The following is a 26,921-nucleotide window of genomic DNA, read 5'->3' as shown; positions in this document are numbered from 1 at the left end:
AGAGACCACCTGGATATTCCACAACACTGCTGGGACAATGTTCTGCGGACAAATGAGACAAAAGTTGAAATTTTTGGCAGAAGTGCATACCGCTGTGCTTGGAGGAAGAGCAGCACTACACACCAACACTAAAACCTCATCCCTCTGTGAAGCGTAGTGGAAGGAGCATCATGGTTTGGGGCTGCGTTGCTGCCTCAGCGCCTGGACAATTTGCAATTGTTGAGGGAACAATAAATTGAAAATTGTATCAAGACATTTTACAGGAGAAAGTCAGGATAGTGGTCCGTCATCTGAAGCTTAATACAAGTTGGATGATGCAACAAAACAATGATCCAAAACACAAGAATAAACCAACAACAGAATGGTTTAAAAAGAAGAAAATTCATGTTTTGGAATGGCCAAGTCAGGGTCCGGGCCTTAACCAATTAGGATGTTGTGACATGACCTGAAGAGAGTTCTCCCAGAAATATTGATGAATAGAAACAATTTTGTTTGGAGGAATGGTCTAAAATTCCTCCTCGTCATTGTACAAGTTTGATCAGCAGCTACAGGAAACATTTGGTGAAGGTTACTGCCACTTAAGAAGGTTCTACTAGTTATTAAATACAAGGTGTCACATACTTTTTCCTGCCTGCTGTAAGTGATGAAACAATGCATTCAATAAAGACATGAAAAGTACAATTGTTTGTGTGTTTTTAGTTTAGGCAGATTGTGTTTGTACAATACCCCGACTTGGGCGAAGATCAGACCACATTTTATGAGTAATTAATACAAAAAACCAGGCAATTGCAAAGTATTGGCAAACTATTTCTTACAACTGTATATTTCATTAGATGTTGGAGTAGATTTGGTATATCACCAAGGTCTCTAACAAATTGTGGTGAGCATTCTGACTGGTTGCATGACCATCTGGTATGCGGGCACCAATGTACAGAATCAGAAAATGCTACAGAGGGTTGCAAACTTAGTCAGCTCCATCATGGGCGATGCATCAAGAATGCAACAGCCATCATTAAAGACCTTCATCATCCAGGACATGTCCTCTTCTCATTATTAACATCAATGAGGAGGTACAAGAGCCTGAAGACACACACTCAACATTTTAGGAACAGCATATCCCTCTCTACCATCGGGTTTCTGAACAGTTATTGAATACACAAACACTATCAGTACTTTTCTCTCTTTCTGCACTACTTTTTTTAAATATATATACCTCGTTGTAACTTATAGAAAGTTTTATGTATTGCACTGTATTGTTACTGCAAAACAACAAATTTTGTAACATGTCAGAGATAATAAACCTGATTCTGATCTTCAAACAACAGTGGAATTTGCTCCTGCTCCAGATTGTTATGTAACTTAGAAGAGGGTTAGGGGGATCAAAAGCTCCCCTAATAAAAATGCTTTGGGGAAGAAGAACTGGAAGCTAGCTGGAGAGGATAGGTCAAGATGAAGATGTTAAGGTTATTATGTTTGTGCACGTGTGAGGTGACAATAGCACTGTCCTTTTCAGACGACTGTACAGGCTACATTTTGTTTAGCAACAGTGTCACAGCCTGGCAGACTCTGGAAACTGTGCCTAAACATTTAGGGCTTATTTATCAATAAAAAAAAACTGCTACCAAGGAGGTGGGACTTATACATTTGGAGGAAGGGTTAAGATCTTATCAAAATCTCATCCTATGATGCTTAAAAGGTGAGATCAAGGAAGAATTACAAACTACAGAACCTGAAGTCCGAACACACAAGTTGAACAAGAAGTGGAGAGAAGAACGTTGCTCTGCTGAAAATGGTATGTGAAGTTGCACCAGCAACATTTTAAGAATGTGTTTCTTTATGGATAACTTAGAGTATGTGCTTTATTTTATTTCAGAGAAACCTGCTGTATTTGATCCTCTTTCACTGTATCTGTCAATCCAGCACACTGGAGAATGATATTGAAGATTTTCTGGTAAGGACAGAAAATTAAATGCCTACATTTTCTTACATTCAGTTTGGCTTACACTAGTTATTTCTTTCTCTGTCTGCTTCCCTTCCTGTCATAATCTTTCAGTCTATTTTTCACTCTTTTCCTTCACCTTTGACTCTCTATATTTATCTTTGATTTGGCATCAGCTTTCTGTAACTCACTAGCTTGCCTCTACTTGGGGCTGTTTTTCCCCTTCTTTTCTCTTTCTTCTAGTCCTATGTTCCTTTTCTCCTTCTATGTTTATTCTTTTTTCACCTTATTTTTTCTTTCTCTCTGACTCCCTTTTTAGCTGTTTCCTACATATCCTATCTCAACCGTCACCCCATCCAATTCTATCTTTGTTTTGGAACCCCAGCTTGGCCATGTCCCTTCCTAACCATGCAATTTCCACTGCAAAAGTTGCTCTACATAACCCATGACAGAAGCAAGACAGATATATCCTGGGGTAACAGCTAAAAGTAATTTTGTACTTTAAACTTCATGGCAATACGAAGTTTAAGAAATAAGAGTACTTTCTTACTCCATCCATTAGGCAAAGCTCAGGTTCTCTGTTTGGAGAAGAGGGAATTGTGAACAAGCATCAAAAGCCTTCAAAATTACGCAAGCATCAGGAGAGAAATTTTTCCCATTGACAAGCTAGTTAAGAACTTGGTACAAAGACTGAATGTGATTGGATAAAAAGACAAAAGGTGAAAGGGGTAATTTTACATAAGCAGTAATTAGTATCTGGAATGGACTGCACAGAAAAAGAAGATTCAATTTGTACTAATTAAAACAGAGATAGATAAATACCTGGAAGGAAATATTCTGCAGAAGAAAATAGAAAGTACTGGGAAGTGGGATCAACTACACTGTCGTTACAATGACGCCTTGTAAAGTGACGGTCAAATGGTCCCCTTCCAATCTATAACACAAGAAAATCTGCAGATGTTGAAAATCCAAAGGAACACACACAAAATGCTCTAAGAACTCAGCAGGCCACACAGCATCTGACTTCTTCCCCTTCCTTTCCAATCCTGATGAAGAGTTGCAGCCTGAAACATTGACTGTTGACTCTTTTCCATTGATGCTGCCTGACCTGCTGAGCTCCTCTAGCATTTTGTGTGTGTTGCTTCCTTCTAATCTATAATACTTTCGTGATGCAGGATGGAAGTTTTCTTAAGTGCCAACCCAGTTTGAGCTGATTTTGAAATTGTTTAAATATAAAAAACACAGGACAGGTTGCACTGTGAGGGGGACCAATATCCTGGCAGGGAGGTTTGCAAAGGCTATTGGGGAGAGTTTAAACTAGAATTGCTGGGGGGTGGGAACCGAACTGAAGCAACAGAGGAAAGGGAGGTTGGCTCACAAATACAGGAAGCTTGGAGACAGTGAGAAAAGGAGGATAGGCAGGTGATAGAGAAGGGATGGACTCAGACCAATGGTTTGAGATGTGCCTATTTTAGTGCAAGGAGTATTATGAATAAAGTGGATGACCTTAGAGCGTGGATCAGCACTCGGAGCTATGATGTTGTGGCCATTACAGAGATTTGGATGGTGCAGGGGCAGGAATGGCTACTTCAAGTACCAGGCTTTAGATGTTTCAGAAAGGACAGGGAGGGAGGGAAAAGAGGTGGGGGCACGGCACTGCTGATCAGAGATAGTGTCACGGCAGCAGAAAAGCAGGAAGTCAGGGAGGGATGGTCTACGGAGTCTCTGTGGGTGGAAGTTAGGAAGAGGAAGGGGTCAATAACTCTACTGGGTGTTTTTTTATAGACCACCCAATAGTAACAGGGACATCGAGGAGCAGATAGGGAGACAGATTCTGGAAAGGAGTTGTTGTGGTGGGAGATTTTAATTTCCCAAATATCGATTGGAATCTCCCTAGAGTGAAGGATTTAGATGGGGTGGAGTTTGTTAGATGTGTTCAGGAAGGTTTCCTGACACATGTAGATAAGCCTACAAGAGGAAAAGCTGTACTTGATCTGGTATTGGGAAATGAAACTGGTCAGGTGTCAGATCTCTCAATGGGAGAGCATTTTGGAGACAGTAATCACAATTCTATCTCCTTTACCATAGCATTGGAGAGGGATAGGAACAGACAAGTTAGGGAAACATTTAATTGGAGTAAGGGAAAATATGAGGCAGGAACTTTGAAGCACAAATTGGGAACAGAAGCTCTCAGGGAAATGTACGGAAGAAATGTGACAAATGTTGAGGGGATATTTGTGTGGGGTTCTGCGTAGATGCATTCCAATGAGACAGGGAAAGGATGATAGGGTACAGGAACCATGGTGTACAAAGGCCATTGTAAATCTAGTCAAGAAGAAAAGAAGTGCTTATGAAAGGTTCAAAAAACTAGGTAATGATAGAGATCTAGAAGATTATAAGGCTAGCAGGAAGGAGCTTAAGAATGAAGTTAGGAGAGCCAGAAGGTGCCTTGGCGGACAGGATTAAGGAAAACTCCAAGGCATTCTACAAGTATGTGAAGCGCAAGAGGATAAGACCTGAGAGAATAGGACCAATCAAGTGTGACAGTGGAAAAGTGCGTATGAAACCTGAGGAGTTGGCAAAGGTACTTAATGAATACTTCGCTTCAGTATTCACTACAGAAAAGGATCTTGGCGATTGTGGGGATGACTTGCAGCAGACTGAAAAGCTTGAGCATGTAGATATTAAGGAAGAGGATGTGCTGGAGCATCAAGTTGGATAAGTCACCAGGACTGGACAGGATGAACTCCAGGCTACTGTGGGAAGTGAGGGAGGAGATTGTTGAGCCTCTGGTGATGATCTTTGCATCATCAATGAGGACAGGAGAGGTTCCGGAGGATTGGAGGGTTGCAGATGTTGTTCCCTTATTCAAGAAAGGGAGTAGGGATAGCCCAGGAAATTATAGACCAATAAGTCTTACTTCAGTGATTGGTAAGTTGATGGAAAAGATCTTGAGAGGCAGGATTTATGAACATTTGGAGAGGTATAATATGATTAGGAATAGTCAGCATGGCTTTGTCAAAGGCAGGTCGTGCCTTACGAGCCTTAATTGAGTTTTTTGAGGATGTGACTAAACACATTGATGAAGGTAGAGCAGTAGATGTAGAGTATATGGATTTCAGCAAGGCATTTGATAAGAAACCCCATGCAATGCTTATTGAGAAAGTAAGGAGCCATGGGATCCAAGGGGACATTGCCTTGTGGATCCAGAACTGGCTTGCCCACAGAAGGCAAAGAGTGTTTGTAGACGGGTCAAATTCTGCATGGAGGCCAGTGAACAGTGGTTTGCCTCAGAGATCTGTTCTGGCACCCCTACTCTTCGTGATTTTTATAAATGACCTGGATGAGGAAGTGGAGGGACGGGTTAGTAAATTTGCTGATGGCACAAAGGTTGGGGGTGTTGTGGATAGTGTGGAGGGCTGTCAGAGGCTACAGCGGGACATTGATAGGATGCAAAACTGGGCTGAGAAGTGGCAGATGGAGTTCAACCCAGATAAGTGTGAGGTGGTTCATTTCGGTAGGTCAAATATGATGGCAGAATATAGCATTAATGGCAAGACTCTTGGCAGTGTGGAGGATCAGAGGGATCTTGGGGTCCAAGTCCATAGAAAACTCAAAGCTGCTACGCAGGTTGACTCTGTAGTTAAGAAGGCATACAAAGCATTGGCCTTCATCAATCGTGGGATTGAGTTTAAGAGCAGAGAGGTAATGTTGCAGCTATATAGGACGCTGGTCAGACCCCACTTGGAGCACTGTGCTCAATTCTGGTCGCCTCACTACAGGAATGACGTGGAAACCATAGAAAGGGTGTAGAGGAGATTTACAAAGATGTTGCCTGGACTGGACAGCGTGCCTTTTAAGAATAGGCCTTTTCTCCTTGGAACGACGGAGGATGAGAGGTGACCTGATAGAGGTGTACAAAATAATGAGAGCCATTGATCGTGTGGATAGTCAGAGGCTTCTTCCCAGGGCTGAAATAGCTAGCACAAGAGGGCATAGTTTTAAGGTGCTCAGAAGTAGGTACAGAGGAGATGTCAGGGGTAAGTTTTTTTTACGCATAGAGCGGTGAGAGTGTGGAATGGGCTGCTGGCGGCGGCGGTGGAGGAAGAAACGATGGGGCCTTTTAAGAGACTCCTGCATGGATACATGGAGTTTAGAAAAATAGAGGACTATGGGTAAGCCTAGGTAGTTCTAAGGCAAGGACATGTTCAGCACATCTTTGTGGGCTGAAGAGCCTGTGTTGTGCTGTAGGTTTTTTATGTTTCTATGTTTAAATTTGAGTTGGAAAAAAACTGGATGTAGTTCTATAATGCACATGGCCAATAGTATGTGGAAACCAGTGCACGTAAAAATCCATAAAGGAGTATGAAAAATTGCTTTGGTGGGAGGTATTCTCCATAGAGTAGCTCAAAGGAATACAAAGGAATATCTGCCCCTTCTTTAGCATTTAACATACCCTATTCTTTTGTGTAATGCCTTAAAGTGTTAAAATCTTGGTTTGGTAGACAAGAATTCCACACAGTTTGGAGGCTTATCTAAATTTTCTGACAGTAAGTGTTTTCTTCCAATTTTTAAAATGGTTCCAGGACACAACTGATGAAGAAGTAGACATAGAACCACTGAAAGTGATCTCCGAGGCAAAAGCCGGAAGTGCATCTGCTTGCGGTTGCTGGGGTGGTGAGTCTTTATTTGCAAGAAGATAGTTCATAGGTGGAACAATGGTTGCTTGTCATGAATCCCAACTGATGCATAATAAGTGATCTATTGCAGCGGTCCCCAACCACCGGGCCGCAAAGCATGTGCTACCGGGCTGAGAGGAAGCGATATGATTTGGCGATAGGAGTCAGCTGCACCTTTCCTCATTCCCTGTCACGCTCTGTTGAGCCATTACGCACGCGAGGTCATTACCCATGCGTCATCCATGTCAGCGCGGGAAGAAGATCAACTCCTCGAACTTGCAAATGACGGCGAGATGAAAAGTACGTTTGACATAACATCTCTGCCGGTATTCTGGATCAAAGTCAAGGCTGAATATCCTGAGATAGCCACGAAAGCACTGAAAACGTTGCTTCCATTTCCAACATATCTCTGCAATGAATGCAACGAAAACTAAGTTGCGGAACAGACTGGACATAAGGAACCCCCTTCGAGTATCGCTGTCTCCCATCACCCCTTGACGGCACCATCTTGGTGCAGGGAAACAAGCCCAGGGCTCCCACTGATTCAGCGATATTGGTGCATTGCAATGATTTTATATGTTCAAACGGGGAAAATATGTGCTGTGTGTTTAATATCCAAACGTTACTTAAAATGTTATGATACTATTGACTTACTTATATAACCATTTAACAATTACAGCACGGAAACAGGCCGTCTCTGCTCTTCTAGTCCGTGCTGAACGCTACTCTCACCTAGTCCCACCGACCCGCACTCAGTCCATAACCTTCCATTCCTTTCCTGTCCATATACCTATTCAATTTTTCTTTATATAATATCGAACCTGCCTCCACCACTTCTACCAGAAGTTCATTCAACACTTACTTCAAGCTCACCTGATAATTGACTTATCACTATATTCATGCAAGGAAAATATGCGCTGTGTTTAATGCTAAATTCGTTAGATAAACCCTTTTAGAAATGAAACTGAGTGTATTAGCCACTTACCACCGACATTCCGGTCGTGATTCACACCCCTCCCCCAAACAGAATCGCCAAAAAGGATTTGCAGAAAGAGGGGGGAGAAAATCGGAAGGTCACGACGCGCATGCGCACTTGCGCCCGCGCAAGGCTTCATGGTCATTGTAGTCTTTTTTTGGGTAAACACAGCCTACTTGACTGCTACTCTTGTCCGTTGGCAACCCTACCCTCCGCCCGCCCGCACCCCCCCCCCGAGGTTGGCCGGTCCGCAAGAATATTGTCAATATTAAACCGGTCCACAGTGCAGAAAAGGTTGGGGACCCCTGATCTATTGAAACATTCACATCTAATGTCAAATTTAACAAAGGCACTAAATGTGGTTTTAGAATCTCCAGGTTGGGACAGGAGGATTTCCATCTGGTGGATGGCCATTGAATCTTCCGCAGATGGAACAGATGTGGGATGAAGTCAGGTTAGATCCTGGTTTACTGATTTCCAAAGTTGAATATTAATATCCAAATAGGGAACTGGATGTTACTGTGAAGCACACATTTTTGTCACTTCTGTGTTAACTCAACCTCAAACTGCCAGGACCTGTAGCTACTAGGATATGATGTCCTGTTGAAATTTCTCGTCCTGAAACGTCAACTGCTTTTCCTGTCCATAGATGCTGCCTGACTTGCTGAGTTCCTCCAGCATCTTATGTGCGTTGCTCAAGATTTCCAGCATTTGCAGGATACCGTGCTTATCCTACGGTACGGTATCCTAAGAGTTCTCCAACTCTTTATTGAGAACCATGACTGAATCTCTCCCTTTATCACCTTATCAAGGATAGTACATTACAGATCATACATAATTTCTGAATGAAAGAGTTCTTTCATGTCTTCTTTCATTCTTTTTACAATAACTAAAATTCTGTCTGTATACTGACACTTCAACCAATGGTAATTTTTTTAATTTACTATATCTAGGTACAGAAGTCCTTGCTTCACTTATATTGACTGCTTGTGCACTTCTATTTTGCCTTTTCATTTCCCCTCTAATGTTTTCATATGCAGTCTGGTTGTATACAATATTAATCCAACATCTGCATTACATCCCCCCCCCCCCTCCTGATTCACCTTGCTCTCATCCCTGTAGTTACTCAGGAAGCTCAAGCTTTGATTAACATGTCCTTTTGTCACATGAATGCACCCATAAATGGTATTCAAGATCATTCTTTCTTTTTAAATCTTTTTATTGAATAAGTATACAAAAAGGTAAACCATATAAACATTAATACAATGTTAAAATATAATAGAATTCCAGAAGGTATCAATACCAAAAAAAATACTACAATGTAATTTAAACATAAAAAACCAAGATAACATAATAGTATACTAAATTTTATATATATATCAATGGAGAAAAAACAAAAAACCCAAAAAAAAACCCACCGTGCAACTAACTAAAAGCAAAGCAAAGCAATGGGCTAACTTGAAACCAAACAGAGTTAAACTTAAAATCACGTCCTCAATCCCGACCTCCTTTAAAGGTATTCAAGATCATTAGCACACAAACATAAGTGATGTACTGTATATTAATTACCTCATGACATTTGGATTGGAAATGAAAGGAAGCGAACAGCACTCTGGGTCAAAAGTGTTTAATTGGAGGAAGACTGTTTCAAAGAAAAAACAATGAATAATATAAAATAAGCACCCTTTATAGAGGATATGCAACACTCTCTGACTCTTGTATCCCAGTTCAGGCAATACATTAGGTATTAATGTACCTAATCTATCTATTCCACTCTCTAACTCTTGCAGCCCAGTTCAGGCAATATATTAGTATGAACATACAGACAACTGCATTCCAGAAAGAGACTGTACTAAGAGATTAGGGGGGAACTGCAAGAAAATGAGTTGACAGAGTCCCTCTTCAGCACATCAGCATAAAAGTGAGAAAATGGGGGAAGTTCAGATGGTGAAAGAAATTACAACCCTCCAAATTCTATTCATTCAGTGACTCAATGCAGACCTCTCTGTCAATGTCAGCATTTGCTGACCATTCCAAATATATTTAAATATTCTCTGCCTATAAATCAGGTGGTAGGGGCTCCACACTTTGATTATTGCATCCTCAATTAGGGCAGAAAGTGGAATTAGTTGTATTGACATTGAATTCTAATCTACAATTTTTATTTTCACAGGCTTTCGTGTGGCATTTGATGTACAAAGCTCCACAATGAATCATATGGTGATACCCGGAAGATCCATAGTTTTTAATAAGATCAATCTCAACCTGGGCAGGGCATACAACAGGCATTCTGGGATGTTTGTGACTCCCAGATCTGGCATATATTTCTTCAGTTATTCTTCGCTGCCATTCAGAGGGCTGCATACTGATGTGGTCCTGGTGAAGAATGGACTGAAAATCAGTAAGATCCACAGTGTGCTTTCAAGAAATGCCAGCCAGCTTGCTAGCAAGAATGCAATATTGCAACTCAGAAAAGGAGATCATGTGTGGGTCCATCTTGAAAACGGGAAACTCTGGAGCAGAGATGGATCAGTTAGTTTTCAGGGATTCCTACTGACTCCCTTTTACTAAGTAGCCAGCTGAAAATGTCAGGGCCATTCTTATTGCTGCAGCACAAGAGCTTGATGGAGTAGAAGGCAACATATCAAGCAAGCCATTGAATATTATTTCTGTAGTCAGAAAATAGCAAGCCTAATTTTACATGCAAGGAATTTGTCTCACCACACTGAAAAGAAAATGGGCTGTCCCTGGCAATCACAGGTGATTTCAAGTGAAGTCGTGCTTTAAAAATGCTTAATAATTTGTGCTTTTGCAGTATGTGCTTGAAACATTGATTTAGTTCACAGATAGTGGCTGAGTTCGAGGCAAAACAAGAAGCTAGTTAAACAGAATAACCAAAAGGGGGAAACAAAGGCACAAAGCACTGAAGACTGTGAGTGGAAGTTAAATTAAGACCTGCTCAGCCGAGATACAAAATAATTCCATCTTCAAAGATACAAAAATGATGCACACAAACTGTATTTTTAACAATGTAATCAGTAGCTTTCGCTGTTTGCAAATTCATCAATAAAAACCAAAGCACTGGCACTGGAGTTTGCGTACAATTTTCACAAAACAAATAATGACTTCTGATTTTAACTAAAATGTCACCAAAATAATGGAAGGTTATAAATATTGCAATTAGCTTTAAGAACTCCATCTTAAACCAATGATTTGAGGATGGGAGGTAATGATAGGATCGGACCATGATTAGAAACTTTTTCCATGGACTGAGCCATACCCCATCAGAGAGTAAGCAGCCACTGAGGAGTGACAGGAAGGCAAGTTGGGGGTGGGGGATGTGAGGAGAGTCTGGAGGCAGAGTTGGAGAAAAAGTTGGAATGGGAAATCTATGGAGGATGGGGTGGGAAGAAAGTTGGAATGGGAAACCTTTGGAGGATGGGGAGGGTAGAAAAGAGAGAAGAGAGAGAGAGAGAGAGAGAGAGAGAGAGAGAGAGGGATTTTGACCTTAATCCAATCAAATATGGCAAGACCTCAAGATTGCTGTCCATCATCACTCCCCAAGTACTTAAAGCAATTTTACACAGAGGAATGGGTAAATTTTGCTCCTTCATGTTGCGCAAAGCTTATCCAAAAAGACTGCTGGCTGCAATCGCCGCGAGGGGTAATTCAACCAAGTAGTGAGCAAAGGGGGATGAATACTTTTGAACTGCTATCATTTCGGTTTTTGATTTTTTAGATTTTCATGCTTTACAATTATGGGTTTTTTTTTGGTCTACCGTGAAAAAAGAAGCATGTGATTCACGAATAAAATTCTCAGTTAAATTGATCAAAACCCCTGCTTGTAACACTCATTTATGTGATCAAACGGTTAGGGGCTGATTGCTTTTACAAGGCACTTTGTAGTAGTTATCTAAATGCAATGTGATTCCAAAAGATGTCATAGAAGACAAACATGAGATGAACAGAATGGATTGTTCTAGTCAACAATGGAGGAACTCAGCAGGCCAGGCAGCATCTAGGGAAAGTTGATTAGTGAAAGAGATACAGAGCTGGAGAAGGGGAAATCTAATAGGAGAGGACAGAAGACCATGGAAGAAAGAAAAGGGGGCAGTGCACCAGAGCAAAGTGAGGGGCAGGTAAGGAGAAAAGGTGAGAAGGAAAAGGGAATGGTGAAGTGGGGGGGGTGGAATTACTGGAAGTTAGAGAAATCAATGTTCACTTCCCCTTCTCCAGCCCTGTATCTCTTTCACCAATCAACTTCCCAGCTCTTTACTTCAACCCTCCCCAACCCACTCCCCGGTTTCATCTGCCACCTTGTGGGTCTTCCTCCCCTCCCCCACCTGCTAGCTCTGACTCCTCGTCTTTTTTTTCCTTCAGTCCTGATAAAAGATCTCAGCCCGAAACATTGACTATACTCTTTTCCATAGATGCTGCCTGGCCCGCTGAGTTCCTCCAGCATTTTGCGCGTGTTACTTGGATTTCCAGCATCTGCAGATTTTCTCTTGTTTGGATTGTTCCAGTGACAATGAATGAGACAGTAATTCCATTCAAGCTTGACAGCAGAGCCCAGGTGAATCAGTTGGCCATGGAAGATGACAGGATTCTCAAGGTTAAGAGCAAGATTTACCAATGCTGTTTGTCTTTATCGAGAACAAACATAACAAGGATAACTAAGCACATCTTTCCCTCCATCCTACTTTTCACATTCCACAGGGTTCGCTCCCTACATGACTCCCTTGCCCGCTCGTTCCCCCCACCGCCCCCCCCGATCTTCCTCCTGGTGTTTATCCTTGCAAGCAGAACAAGTGCCACACCGCCCCTACACCTCCTCCCTCACTACCATTCAGGGCCATAAACAGTCCTTCCAGGTGAAGCAACACTTCTCCTGTAAGTCTGTTGGGGGTCATCTACTGTATCTGGTGCTCATGCTGTGGCTTCCTATATATTGGTAAGACCCGATGTAGATTAGAAGAACACTTCACCGAGCACCTACGTTCCATCCGTCAAAAAAGGAGGGTCTCCCAGTAGCCACCCATTTTAATTCTACTTCCCATTCCCATTCCGACAAGTCAGTCCATGGCTTCCTCTACAGACACGATGAGGTCACACTCACGTTGGAAGAGCAACGCCTTATATTGTCTATATAACCTCCAACCTGATGGCGTGAACATTGATTTCTCGAACTTCTGGTAATTTCTCCCCCACCTCCTTCCCAAGTCCCCACTTGTTTCCCTCTCTCATCTCATTACTTGCCAATCACCCCCTCTGGTGCTCCTCTTCCTTCCCTTTCTTCCAGGTCTTCTATGATCAGATTCTCCCTTCTCCAGCCCTTTATCTCTTTCACCAATCAACTTCCCAGCTTTTTACTTCACCCATCCCCCTCTCCTGGTTTCACCTATCACCTACTACCTTGTATTTCTTCCTCCCCTCACCCCCATTCTGACTCTGACCTCCCCTTTTTTACCAGTCCTAATGAAGGGTCTCGGCCCAAAACATTGACTGATTACTCTTTTCCATAGATGCTGCCTGGCCTGCTGAGTTCCTCCAGCATTTTGTGTGAGTTGATGTAGTGGAAGATACTCCCTAAATTGTAACAATCTATAATGTCCTGCAAAATAAGATGATGAGGGCAGTGGAAAGTTGCCTGATATAAAAATGAATTCTGATTTGGTTAGTGATGAGGGAAGCAGTGAGAGGTCCCATTTTTCCTGCTGATACTACCTCAGTATCCCCATCTTACTGAACCAATTATCTCCCACTAATACCCGCTCACTTGCTCTCTCCCCAGAGGAGACACCAATTTCATCTGCAGAAAATTAAATTCTTTAGTTCACCTCAGGGTGGTGGATCACAGGAGAATGTGCTTTAGAGGAGCACTGCAAACTATGCCCCTCACTGCTCCTTACCAAAATTTTCCAGTCCAACTTCTGTACCCATTCAGCACAGAGTAACATTAGATCCACCCAACTTCAGATTTTCTAACAAAATGCCAGTAATCTAAAATGTTAATATATATCCCTCTCTCTTCAATTGAGATAAATCAACAGTTTTTTTTCATTTCTAATGAGACCTGACATCCATCCTAAAAAGTGTGCATAAGATTTGGCCACAATATTAAATACCTGTCACATCGACCCCTAGCCTCCTCTGAAGTATCAGACCTGTGCCAGTGGTTGTTGGGGAGGATAAAATATACAAGGTAATTTCAATTTACTATCATAAATAGGTTTGTATAGTAGAGAGTATCAGGATTCCAGAGAATTCTGTAACAGGGCAATAGAACACTTTAGCACCCCATCTTTCTTCTGAGCATAAGCCAGCCTTCCAGAGTAAATATCAAATTCAACAATTTCAGGCAATTCACTCACTCATTTTATAACGAGTGATCAGTTCCACTGCATCTGTGACATTAATTCTCTCCAATAATACCTGCCTGATGTTAACTGCATTTCATACCTTTTACATGTTCCTTTATTTTCTTTCTAACTTTCCTCACTAACCTAACAACTTATTGGCTTCATCCATAGCTTATCATTGTGGCAAGACTAACCACCCACTGTCAAAAGAGACACAAGTAACTGATGGTGCTGTAACTTGGAGCAAAACAAAACTCAGCAGGTAGAGGAGCATCCATAGGGGTAAAGGAATTATCAACGTTTCATGCTGAAACCCTGCATCATGAGTTCAAGGCAGCACAGTAGCGTAATGGTTAGCACAACTAGCTGTAAGACTGAGGTTTGATTCACGCCACTGTCTGTAAAGGTTTATACGTTCTCCCTGTGACCACATGGGTTTCCTCTGGGTGCTCCAGTTTCCTCCCACATTCCAAAGTCTTACAGTTGAATTGTGAACATGCTATGTTTGTGCCTTAAGCGTGGCAACACTTGCAGGATGTCAGATGTCCAATACAACCTTCACTGATTTGATTTGATGCAAAACGACACATTTCACTGCATGTTTCGATGTACATATGACAAATAAAGCCAATCCTTAATTTTATAGAACATAGAACATTGAATAGTACAGCACAGTACAGGCCCTTCGGCCCACAATGTTGTGCCGACCCTCAAACCTTGCCTCCCATATAACCCCCCATCTTAAATTTCCCCATATACCTGTCTAGTGGTCTCTTAAATTTCACTAGTGTATCTGCCTCCACCACTGACTCAGCCAGTGTATTCCACACACCAACCACTCTGAGTAAAAAACCTTCCTCTAATACCCCCGTTGAACTTCCCACCCCTTACCTTAAAGCCATGTCCTCTTGTATTGAGCAGTGGTGCCCTGGGGAAGAGGCGCTGGCTATCCACTCTATGTATTCCTCTTAATATCTTGTATACCTCTATTATGTCTCCTCTCATCCTCCTTCTCTCCAAAGAGTAAAGCCCTAGTTTCCTTTATCTCTGATCATAATCCATACTCTCTAAACCAGGCAGCATCCTGGTAAACTCGAGGAAATCTGCAGATGATGGAATTTCAAGCCACACACATAAAAGTTGCTGGTGGCAGGCCAGGCAACCTGTTGCATTCACCAGCAACTTTTATGTGTGAGGCATCCTGGTAAATCTCCTCTGTACCCTTTCCAATGCTTCCACATCCTTCCTACAGAAACATCAACAGATCCTTTCCCCTGCAACTGCTGCTTGACCGACTGAGATTTTCCAGCAGCTTGTCAGGTCCCAACCTGTCAAAGATGCTTCCTATCCAAGCTTCCCCATTTCCAATTCAAAACTAATTTGATTTCCCTTTTCCTTGCATTTGAGGGCCATGGTAACTCCCTTTCTACAGATGCTGCTTGACCTGCTAAGTGTATACAGCATTCTCTATTTTTATTTATTTATAACACCAGGAGATTTACCATGGTGTTGTTTGAGGTGGAATCATTCAGTTGTGCACAGAAACTGGACAGGCTGGGTTTGTAGAAGCCTGGAAACCTTGGATATTTATTCACCAAGATATCTAATACCTCCTCCTTTTCCATGACAATTTGCTCCAGAATTTCATCAACCTTAACTGTCCCTGAAATCTTTAACTACAAAGTCCTTCTCTATTATAAATACAAATGAAAATAAATCATCTGGCTCCAGGCACAGATTACCAGATAGGCCCCATGGTTTTCAATGGAACTCACTTGACCTTATCCACCAGTGCTATTTTATCTCCACTTCCTGTTCTCCTATCTTTTCTTTGTTCCTCCACAGCCCCCTCCCACAATCTTTATACTCCTGAACGGCCTTCGCTTCATTCAGATTTCTGTACCCACCATTGCCCACTTTATTTTTCTTTATTCAACTCCCAAATATTATTTGACATATGAGCTTCTTTGGGTCTGCTGGCCCTAACATTCATCCCTATATGAACAAGTTCCATGTTTTAATTGTTGAATGACTCTCACTGGTTGCACGTAGAGTTTCCTGCAAGTAGTTACAACTGTTTCATTTTTCCCAGATTTTGTTTTATCATTTAGAAGTCAGCTTTCCTGTAAGTTAGGACTTTGTTCCTTTTGTTAACAATTTTAATACCAACAGAGTTATCGTCACTGTCTCTAAAATGCTCTCGAACAGGAAAATGATGCTCTGGAGTGGCATGTATTCCGAGAGCACCTGCCTGGCTTTCTTCCTCTGCCTGGTGGTCAGTCATTCCCTCCCTGCCTTTGTTCCTTAAGCTTTGAAGTTAAGTCTCAGCACTGTTATGCCTTCAGGAATCAAGAGATCAAGCTGGTCAAACCAGTGACATTCACTACAGATGTGGTCATCCCGACCACAAGGAATGCTTCAGAATTCCCATAGGCTGCAAGTCATACAAGACATTAGGGATCTTGCTTCCAGCCAAAGTTTTAATGAAAAAGTTGAATTATCCCATCAGCCCACCCTCAGCAACGCCGCTTCATTCACTGCAGTCCACACTGGCAACTGCTGTGTACATGCTGTGGTTTCTGAGCCTCTCTCTTCAAAAATTCAAACAACATTAGCCTAGTCAGCTGACTTCACTTTCTTTCAGATATAAGTTCTCAGTAGTTTTCACAGTAAACACTGAAGAACTGATTGGCCCTTAATTAACTGTTGATTCAAGCAGCTTTTTAAGTTGAAGGATGCCTAAAAAGTGAGAGATCATCATATTTGGTTGCAAGGCCAAGTTAACTTTTGATTTAACTGAAGTAATCTTATACCCTGACATTTGACTTATAAGCAGCTTCACCTTGATTTAGACTCACTACATAAAATCACCTCATTGATACCAGAACTCCAAAAGTGCATATATTCAAAAGTGGATTGCACTATTATCTTTCTGACACTTTCACTGATATAAACACTGTTACAGTGGTTCAGCCCGCACCACCACGAATTGCTTAAAACACAGTTGTAATGCAGCAGAATGGCTGCACTAACCTCACAGAATTCAATGTTATAGCACAAAAACAGCCAGCTCAAAACAGCTTACAAGCAGGTCTCTGTTCAAAATCAGGACTTCCACAAAGAAACATGGGTAACTATCAGCAAAAGCAGGCTACTCCATGGAAGTCAGCACCAAGAGCAGTTCACAAAAACCTGTAGTGCACTGCCATCTGCTGGGAGACAGTCAGAATTTTCAATGACCATGACAAATAAATCAGAATAATTACATATGTGATAATTATTTATAAAGTTATCAACTATAAAAAAATAAAGGTTATTTAAGTGTCCCTATGCAGAAAAATAGGGATTGGCCATTCTGATGAAAGGCTCTGCCCAGAAGTGAAATTATATTGAATTGTTCTGCAATATATTTAACACACACAGATCCAAGTTCTTTTATTGAAATGGCCACAAGTTGGATTTGGCCACATTGTTTCAGTATGCCTCTCACAATACCCTCTCCAGTCCACAGGGGACTAGTGACACCCTAATGCTGGTTCCCTTTACTGTAGCTTAGTTAACAGCAACCTTGTCCCCGAGTCAAAGTCTTTGGTTTTGTGATCCGCCTGAGAACAGTATACAAAAGAATCTTGTTTGACAATCTAGTCCAGCAGCAGGATGTCACAGCGTCACGTTAAACTAACCCCTTCTGTTCTCTTCCAGATCAATGTAAAAGATCACGTTGCATAATGTCAAAGAAAGTCAAAAGCATTCTCTTCACTAAGAACAGAACAAATAGAAGCAAGGGTAGTAAAGGACCAGTTGACCCTCATGTTTGCTCCACCATTTAATAAAAACCTGAAGATATTTCATGTCAGCACTGCATTCCTGCACAAAATCCATGTCCGTTGATTCAGGAGGAACTAAAAGCCTTCTGATCTTTGTAACACATGCAAAATGCTGGAGGAACTCAGAGGCCAGACGGCATCAATGGAAAAGAGTAAACAGTCGACAAGTAAACCTGCTGAAGGGTGTCAACCCGAAATGCTGTCTGTTTACGCTTTGCCAGAGGAGCTGCCTGACCTGCTGAGTTCCTTCAGTATTTTGTGTGTGTTGCTTGGACTTATAGCATGGACAGATATTCTAGTCTCAGCCTACTGATCTCAGTTCAGTGACTTGAGTCACCACACCCTCTTGGGAAGCAAGTTCCCAAGATTTAACAGCAACTGAGTGCAGAAAGAAAGAGAGAGAGAGAGAGATTCGAGTGTGAGAGTGTGAGAGTGCGTGTGCACGCTAGTTAGAAAACAAAGGTAATGTTCCATATGGGAAAGGACATACTAAGTAAGAGATGAGATCCAACATAGGTATGAAATTGAAACTGTGTGGGGAAAGGGAGGTGCTTGAGGGAACACATAGAGATAGGATTGCAATCAACTGCTGGGGTTGGTGGAGCCAGAGATAGGATCCATTATGGTGGTGAGAAGTGGAGAGATCACATTACCTGGTCAGACTGATGCCACTTAAGTTACATAGAGGATGGCATCTTACAAAGTGGAGATAAACTCCTCCATGGACCATGCATATGCAAATGAATTTTGTGGAGATGGACAGAGTGAGGTGAATACCTGGAATGAATTACCTCCACTGCTTAAAGATGTGTTGCTTACCACATTTAAGTAGTATCTAGGATTGCACTTGAATCAGCTTAAGCATAGAAAGCTCTCCCAGTCAGCATGGACAAGCTGGGTCGAACGGCCTGCCAAGAAAACCAAGGTAGCATGCCTGAACAACTGGCGCCCTGTCGCACTCACCTCAATTTTAAGCAAATGCTTTGAGATGCTGGTTAAAGACATCTGCAGCATCCTACCAACCACACTGGACTGACGGAACCAGTCTACTGATGATGCCATAGCCACACCACTACACATCGTCCTCGCTCACCTGGAGAAGAGGGATGCATACGTTTGAATGCTGTTCTTGGACTACAGTTCAGCATTCAACACCATAATTCCCTCCAGACTTGACAGGAAGCTCAGAGACCTCAGCCTGCATCCCACCTTGTGCAGCTGAATCCTAGACCTCTTATCGGATCACCAACAGGTGGTAAGGACGGGCCCCTCATTTCTGCCCCCCCAGGGTTGTGTCCTGAGTCCCCTTCTCTACTCCCTTTACACCCATGACTGTACTGACACACACAGCTCCAATTTGCTGATCAAATTCGCAGATGACACGACTTTGATCAGCCTTATTTCTAGCGGTAATGAGTCAGCCTGGAGGAGAGGTTGACACCCTGACACAGTAGTGCCAGGATAACAACCTCTCCCTCAATGTCAAAAAAGCCAGAGCTGAGTGTGGATTACGGGACGAATGGAGACAGGCTCGGCCGATCAACATCAATGGTTCTGCAGTTGAGAGGGTGAGTAGTTTCAAGTTCCTCAGTATACACATCACCGCAGATCTCACCTGGACTGTACACACTGGTTTTGTGGCAAAAAAAGCACAACAGCATCTCTTCCACCTCAGGCGACTGAGGAAGTTCAGCATGGACTCCCAAATCCTCAAGATCTTCTACAGGGTCACCAATGAGAGTATCCTGACTGGCTGTATCACCGCCTGGTACAGGAATTGCACAGCTGGGCACTGCAGAGAGTGGTATGGGCAGAATGGGCATTTGTGGGTGTGAACTTCCCTCATTTGAGGACATTTATAGCAGCAGGTGCAGAAAGGCGGCCTGGAGATAATCGGGGACACAAATCACCCCAACCATAAACGGCTTCAACTGCTTCTGTCTGGCAAACAGCTCCACACCATTAAAGCCATGACCAACAGGCTACAGGACAGCTTCTTTCCACAAGCCACTAGACTTTTAAATTCACATGTCCGTACATTGCAACAGAGTCATAACACAAAGATGTTTACTCCCTCATGTTCTGTGATAGATGTAAGATTTAAATAAACTCTAATTCTAACTCCACGCTGTACGATTCTACGACTCTATGAGAAACACAGAAACATAGAAAACCTACAGCACAATACAGGCCCTTTGGCCCACAATGTTGTGCCGAACATGTCCCTACCTTAGAAATTACTAGGGTTACCTATAGCCCTCTAATTTTTCTAAGAAATGTGTGTTCAAGCAGCTATAAACAAAAGGGCAATATATCCCCAAAGTTCTTCAAACAATTGGCTATCCCAATACATGATCAAGTTAGAGAATCATAGTACAGCATGGAATAAGGCCCTTTGGCTCATACTTGTCCATGTCAACCAAATGTATATTCAAATTAATGCCAATTCCTAACACTTGGCCATATCCCACTTTCCAACTTAGTTAATCTTTCCTATAACATGGTGACCAAAACTGAACACAATACTACAAGTGTGGTCTCATCAGCATCTTGTACGATTGCAACATAACCTCCCAACTTCTATATTTGGTGCCCTGACTGATGAAGGCAGCATGCCAAGGGCTTACATCACCACCTTGACCACTGGTGATACCATTTAAGAGAACTGTGTACCTGTACTCTGTACCCATTTTACAACTGTATCCAGGAGCCTTACATTCAATGTAAAAATCCTACCTTGATTTACCTTTCTAAAACATAACACTCCACACCTGAATTAATTTCCATTTGCCATTCCTCCACCTACTCACCCAGTTGATCTTGATACTCATCTTCACTGTGTGACACCATCTACTTTCATGTCATTTGCAAACATATTAACTATTCCTCATATATTCTCATCCAAATCATTAATACAGAATACAATTAGCAAATGGCCCAGTGCTTTCAGTCCTCAGTCTGAGAAGTATTATCCTGTTTTTATTATCCACTTTTATCCTGTTTCCTACCACGCAAACAATTTTGTATCCAGTTTGCTAGCTATGCAATCTAACCTTCCAGAGCAGCCAACCAAACAAAACCTTACCAAAACTCTTACTGAAATCCATATATACGACATCTACTACCTACCCTTCATGTCAATCTTTTCCTCACTTCATCAAAAACTTAAATCAAATTTGTATCACAAAATCTCCCATGCATGAAGCCATGCTGGCTACCCGTAATCAATCTTTGCTTTTCCAGATGTAAGAAATTTTGTCCCTCAGAATGCTTTCCAGCAATTCATCTACTACAGACATTAGGCTAATGGGTCAACAAATACCAAGACTTTTAATTATAGTCTTTTTTAAATAAAGGCACATTTGCTATCCTCTAGTTTTCCAGCTCTCACTAGATGTTACAAATATCTCAGTGAGCGCTCTCACAATTTCTTCTCTAGCTTCCCATAATGTTGTTGGTTATACAATATAATCATGTAACATATAACAATTACAGCACGGAAACAGGCCATCTCGGCCCTTCTGGTCCGTGCCGAACTCTACTCTCATCTAGTCCCACCAACCTGCACTCAGCCCATAACCCTCCATTCCTTTCCTGCCCATATATCTATCCAATTTAACTTTAAATGACAACATCGAACCTGCCTCAACCACTTCTGCTGGAAGCCCGTTCCACACAGCTACCACTCTCTGAGTAAAGAAATTCCCCCTCATGTTACCCCTAAACTTTTGCCCTTTAACTCTCAACTCATGTCCTCTTGTTTGAATCTCCCCGCGTCTCAATGGACAATACCTTGTCCAGATCTGGAGATTTATATATCTTCCTAAACATTAACACATACTCTTCTGTAAAATGAACTGTTCCCAAAACATCTCTACTCACATTGTCAGGCTCTCAAGTCTTCACATTTCTTCATGGTAAAATAGAGGAAAAATAATCATTGAGAACTCTGCCTGCTCCAGTCTTGGATTTCTGGTCTCTGAAGGTCACTGTTCCCTCTAAGCTGCGCGGATGTGCAACTCCACAGTAACTGAAATGCTCCCATATGTAGCCTTTGTTGCTGCACAGCTAGAATTTTCTTTTATGTAATGTTAATAGTGAAATATCCTGTAATTATGTGTTAATGAATATTTTCTAAATATTAAACATTTGAGACATTTTAGAGCTTCAACATTTTTATATTGTGTTTCAAGTTACAACATTGTTACAAATTGTAACGATAAACACGGAATGGAAGGCGAAACAAGACACCCAGAATGCTGGAGGAACTCAGCAGGCCAGGCAGCATCTGTGGAAAAAAGTACAGTACTGTACTTTTTTTCCATAGATGCTGCCAATCTGCTGAGTTCCTTCACCATTTTGGGTGTGTGATTGGATTTCCAGCATCTGCAGATTTTCTCTTATTTATGGAAGTCGTACGCTCATTGTTAATAATCCGCCGCTTCACTGAATGCCGACACCATTTACTTGTGTTGGACTTATGGTTTATGGTTGCTTGATGTGAAAAATTCTATACTGTATTCTGACATCGCTGTGACATTTCAAGCTTCTAGTGCTGACTACAAACTTGGATTTAGTCTTATGAATTCAGTCAAATGTAAATCCAGACACAGACTAGAAGTTGAACATTTGGTTGATCTATTAAGGATTACAATATGTTTTTCACTTAAATGAAAAATTAACCTGGTCAGTGTGTGAGACCCTCCTCTTGTCGGGGTCAACCATGGATATTGCATCCTAGCTGTCTACATGATACGCAAGCCAGCACATACACCAGGGTGGTACAATATGGAGAGCAAGCTGTTGCCCATGTAACAAGCTCCCCCTCTCCATAGCTGATGAATCCAAAGAAACGGCAGAGACCAATACAGTTTGGCACCAGCAGCGTCACAGGAGTAGCCAGTCAGCATTGAATTCAAAGTAGGACTGCTTTTGGTACTTCAGCTCTAGGTTTTTCTTCGGGGTTTACTCCCGAAACCTTCTTCATGAGTGGGCATAGCCATAAGGCAGTGGAGGTTTGTGATGAACTGCCAGCCACTGCTGATGAACACCTTCTGCCTGAAACAAATGGTTTTAAGGCACCAGTAACCCATCTTTACCCCTTCTCTTGTCAGAAATAGTTCCGCCAGACTTAGTAGCTAAGTCACATGTGAAGGCCAGGAGCTGAACTTGGTTGTCAGAGGCTATTTGAGGTGCACGCCATTGAGAGCATTTAATAGGTAGTGGAAGCTTACCCCATTACCACACCCAGCTATTAGAACTTTAAGGAACAGTGTTTATAGACAGTGGATTTGTAATAAAGACAGACGAGAAAAAGTTTACAAAATGTAAAAGTTTTTTTGTTGTACTGTATTTCATTATACTCTTCAGTTAATAAATAAAATCAAAAGTATGCAATTTTTCAATTTTCATTCTAAATATTCATAGTATGCATATTGCAAAAAAATTTCATTTTAAATGCCGAGCAGTTTTCAGGCTGTGTAAATATTTCCTGCTCAGAGCAATGGTTTGTTCATGCAGTTGTAAACCAAAATATAGGGGAAACTTTGCTGAGGGACCTTATTTTCCCTTTATATACTTTAAAAATCTTTTGGGATTCTCCTTAATTTTCTCTGCAAACCCACCTCATGGCCCAACACTGCCCTCTTAATTTCACTTTTGCATATATTCCAGCATCCTCTCTATATTTCCAATGGCTCACTTGATTCCAGCTGTCTGTATCTGACCCAAGCCTCTTTTTATTCTTGAGCAGAGTTACAATATCCCTTAATATCCAAGGTTTCCTACTCCCAGCACCTTTGCCTTTTCTCCTCCACAGATTGTCACCTCGTCATGGTGGAGAAACTTGTGTGGTCCTGTGATCCCAAGAGCAATGCCCTCTGGAGCTATGCTCCTGATAAGGTCACCCATGGTGGTAAGGTCGAGGGTGAGGTCCCTGTGGAACAGGTGGACGAAGTTCCTTCGAATTCAACGGCTGTGAAGGCAGATGAAGGCTGTAACAAATCCATCAGCTCCAATCGCCGTGGTTTCCATGCCATTGGAATCAGTTGGTTGATTTGTGAAGTATCGTGTGCTTCTTGGAGTGCAACATCAAGTACACGTTAAACAAATACATGCACAGATGTCTTCACTCTGTGGGCCACTTCTTCAGAACGAAGACCATTATCCTTGATCTCGAGGGATAGCCACGACGACGACCTTTGCCTTTCACCTTAATAGGAACATGAATAAAAGCAGAATCTTTCTGCATCTCAGACATTTGTGGAAAGAGGAAAAGTTAAGGCCTGAGCTCAAAGGCCCTTGAGCAGAACTGAGAAAGAAAGAAGTTAGTCAGTCAAGATATCAGAGAAGGTAGGAGACCACAATGGGTGGAACAAAGGAAATTCCACTTATTGTTAAAATTACATGGCACTTAAAATCAAATTAAGCTTCTTTGTCTGTGTAATGTTGTTAATGTTGTACAATCTCACCCACTGTGACAAGCCCAGCAGACCAGATACTTTTTATATAATAAAAAAGGCAAGCAATAATGACCACTTCCATACAAACAAAGAGACAGAGCAAATTATCTAAAATTGAACAACATTACATTGAGTACTGCAGGCTGTAATATGAGGTATCATTCCTTGAGTTTGCATTGGACTTTATTGTGACATTTTAGGAGGCAGCACACAGACAGAAATGTCAGAGTAGGAGTAAAGCTCAGGTTTACTCTTGCAGACTGAGTGGATGGGTGGAGAAAAACAACCACACAATCCAGACTTGTTTTCTCCAGTTTAGAAATGCAAACACTCTGTAGTGTACATTGGTTTGGATGGAGTGCAAGTGAAACACTTCTCCACTGAAAAAGACTGCCTGAATCCCAGATAATGAAAAGGGAAGATGTGAAAGTATGGGTGTTGCAACTCCCTCCTCCAATGTACCAGAAAGCACACTGATAGCTGAGGAGTGGACCAAGAGACTATAAAGAAAGCAATTCCAATAAAATGCTGAAAGCATATCCGGTGATGGAATCTTGTTGGAACCAACAGACATTCCCTAGAATTTTCTTTATTTTATTACTGGGTGTCTTAATCTGCTTTAATTTAGATTTCCAAAATCTAGGATTTTAGAATTATTTATTCTTTAAAATAATGTTGTTTAATGGATAACAGAGAAATCTATAATTGTAAAAACACAAAACTAGGAAGATGACTAATGTAAAATAAGATCTGGGGATGGAAGAGATGTCACAGAGGTATTTACAGACTTTGTATAAGTCTTAACAGTTGCAGCAAAAACTAGGTCAAGATTTAATTAAATAAATGGATGTGGGGAGAGAGGAAGCAAATGGGCCATGGAATATGTTCAGCAATTAGGATTAGGATTTTTTTATTTGAAGATTAAATGTCATCATAACGGTATTGTCTGCATTTTCTGTTGTCATAATACAACTCTATGCATTCTATAAAATAACTTTGATTTTATTTTAACTCTAAATCACTTCCAGTTTAAGATGGTGCTACTGAAGATGTGACAGCTCACTGGTAGTTTGAAAGCAAAGGAATTCAGTAAGAGCCATTATTAACACTTTTTATCACCGCAAGCAATGAAGAAATGAGCAAGGGCAAAGTGAATTTGCAGGAAGTACCCTGCTGTTGCGCTGCAAAATCGACACATTTAGAGTTCAAGCCATGCTGGTTGGAATGAATGATACAGAGGGGAGAAGATGGGACAGAAGAGTTGCGATGCTCATTCAACTAACCTTGCTATGGGAGTTGGGGATCGCTCTAAACATCAAGCCAAATTGGAGAGGTCAAGAATGGCTTCTTCAGCAGTGAAATCCAAGTCCAAAGCAATTTGATGGGAGGTGTGTTGAAAGCCCAGAGCGACTCACTGCAGCCAGGCCTGGGTCCTAATGCAAAGTACAATCCATTGTTTGGATAATCTAAATGTCGGTCCATATAGACTGGAAAGGCAGGGTGTCAAGAGATGGACGAGGTTGGATCGCTCAGGGTGCTAAGCCAATTTGGAGAGGTCAAGAACGTCTCCCTCAGCAGCAAAATCTAGGTCAGGAGTGATTCGCCGGCGGCAGGGCCCAGCTCCTAGTGTGAAATTCAGACAATTGAAATGCCAGCCCAGATAGACTGGGGCACCTCCCTCTGCGACACTAACGTTGTGAAACTGCCCCCATTGCTGCACTTCATGTCTGCGAACTCTGCGGCCATTTGTGCTACTAATATACTGAACTTAACACTGAGGCTATGGGCCAACTCCAGGCTGCTCCAAGGACACAATTTGGTTCAGAATGCTGTTGTTGGTGTTTATATGATTTGTTTTGTGTTTTTTTCTGTCTCTGTGAGCAAAGGGAGGGGCGATTGGTCTTTTTTTTTTAAATTGGGTTCTTTCGAGTTCCTTGCTTTGCAACTGCCTTTAAGCAAGCAAATCTCAAAGTTGTATAATGTATACATTCTTTGATAATAAATCCACTTGATTATGCATAAGCAATTTTATTAAGAGAATCTTTATTGAAGCAAGAAGCTCATACTATTATTTTCTCACAAATCAATGGCAGGACAAATTATTACATAGATTATACCAGCGGTCCCCAACCTCCGGGCCATGAGGAAACGATACGAGTCAGCTGCACTATCACGCACCGTTGAACTTGAACATAGGGTTGCCAACTGTCCCATATTAGCCAGGACATCCCGTACATTGGGCTAAATTGGTTTGTCTTGTATTTCCCCCGCTAAGGTAGAGCATTCCTATGAAACCTTTCGTGCCGAAATGGTGCGAAGCGAAGAAGCAATTACCATTAATTTATAAGGGAAAAATTTTTGAGCATTCCCACACCCAAAAAATAACCTACCAAATCATACCAAATAACACATAAAACTAAAAATAACACTAACATATAGTAAAAGCAGGAATGATATGATAAATACACAGCCTATATAAAGTAGAAATAATGTATGCACAGTATAGTCGGGAAAAGCGATTTGTGGGGGGAAAAAATCGGCACGTATGCACATGCGCACACAGGTGCAAGGCTTCATGGTCATGGTAGTCTTTCCTGGGGTAAAGTATCCCGGGATTTGACTGCTACTTTTGTCCCTTATTTGGGAGTTAGAAAGTAGGAAACCCTAACTGTAAAAGACA

At 41.7% G+C, this 26,921-nt stretch overlaps 1 protein-coding gene and 1 long non-coding RNA gene across 3 annotated transcripts in view; one reads left to right on the top strand and one right to left on the bottom strand.

Annotated features, from left to right (window-relative positions):
* mthfs (5,10-methenyltetrahydrofolate synthetase (5-formyltetrahydrofolate cyclo-ligase)) overlaps nt 1-26,921 on the bottom strand; it is a 46,858-nt gene that overhangs the window by 3,567 nt on the left and 16,370 nt on the right. The gene's annotated exons all lie outside the window — the stretch shown is intronic.
* Nucleotides 1,478-26,536, top strand: LOC134355624 (uncharacterized). The gene is made up of 4 exons (XR_010020136.1): nt 1,478-1,792; nt 1,874-1,951; nt 6,526-6,616; nt 9,768-26,536. It is a non-coding gene; the product is annotated as an uncharacterized LOC134355624 (long non-coding RNA).

The sequence above is a fragment of the Mobula hypostoma genome, chromosome 13 (genome assembly GCF_963921235.1).
Source record: "Mobula hypostoma chromosome 13, sMobHyp1.1, whole genome shotgun sequence".
In the NCBI taxonomy this organism is placed as follows: Eukaryota; Metazoa; Chordata; class Chondrichthyes; order Myliobatiformes; family Myliobatidae; genus Mobula; species Mobula hypostoma.
This window is presented reverse-complemented; position numbering and strand designations above follow the sequence as displayed.